Genomic DNA, 753 nt, shown 5'->3' on the forward strand with positions numbered 1-753 from the left:
TTTGTCTGTGCATTTGTTTTCCACCTCCAAGTTGAGTTTCATTTATGTCTCCTTAGAAGACTTGGTATTCTCAAGGCCTGTTTTGGGTCCTGCTAATTACTGCAAGGAGGTGAAATAATTAGAGGTTGGGAAGTTCAAAGATTTTATGCCACCCAGGTGTTCAGTAAGGGCCAACTTAACTTTATTTGGGATATGTCTGGTACATTTTCTGGCTCAGTTCTTGGATACAACACTGTAGGAACTCAGCATCTGCTCTCATTCCCAAGGATTTGTTTATACCATAGGTTTTGATGAAGCATTGCAACTTTTTATTTGCACTCTAAAAGAAGAGTGAGGAAGGAGGAACTTTATATATCACAGGATTGTAGGTGGGCAATTTCTCTTAAACCATGGGTTAGCATCCATCTATCCACTCAGATAAACTATGTGCTAAGATACTAAGAATGAAAAAATAAGACACTGATCCCACTTGGTCCATTCTTACACTCACTCTTGGCTACACAGTAAACTGCTTTGCCCCATCTCTTGCTTCATTTTACTTGACTGACAACTCCATTTTTGGGTAAGTTCAGTACACCGCCTTCTCTGCACTGAGGTATTTGTGCAACTGAAGTTGCTGATTCGGTCTCTGTGTCATGACTCTGAAGTCATGACGTCAGGTAGACCTCAGTACCATCTGACGGTCCAACTACATTTCTCTATCCCATTTACTCTTTCACTCTCCTTGAAAACTTAAATTTTAACATCTTTCCC

The sequence above is a fragment of the Equus caballus genome, chromosome 2, assembly GCF_041296265.1.
Source record: "Equus caballus isolate H_3958 breed thoroughbred chromosome 2, TB-T2T, whole genome shotgun sequence".
Classification (NCBI taxonomy): Eukaryota; Metazoa; Chordata; class Mammalia; order Perissodactyla; family Equidae; genus Equus; species Equus caballus.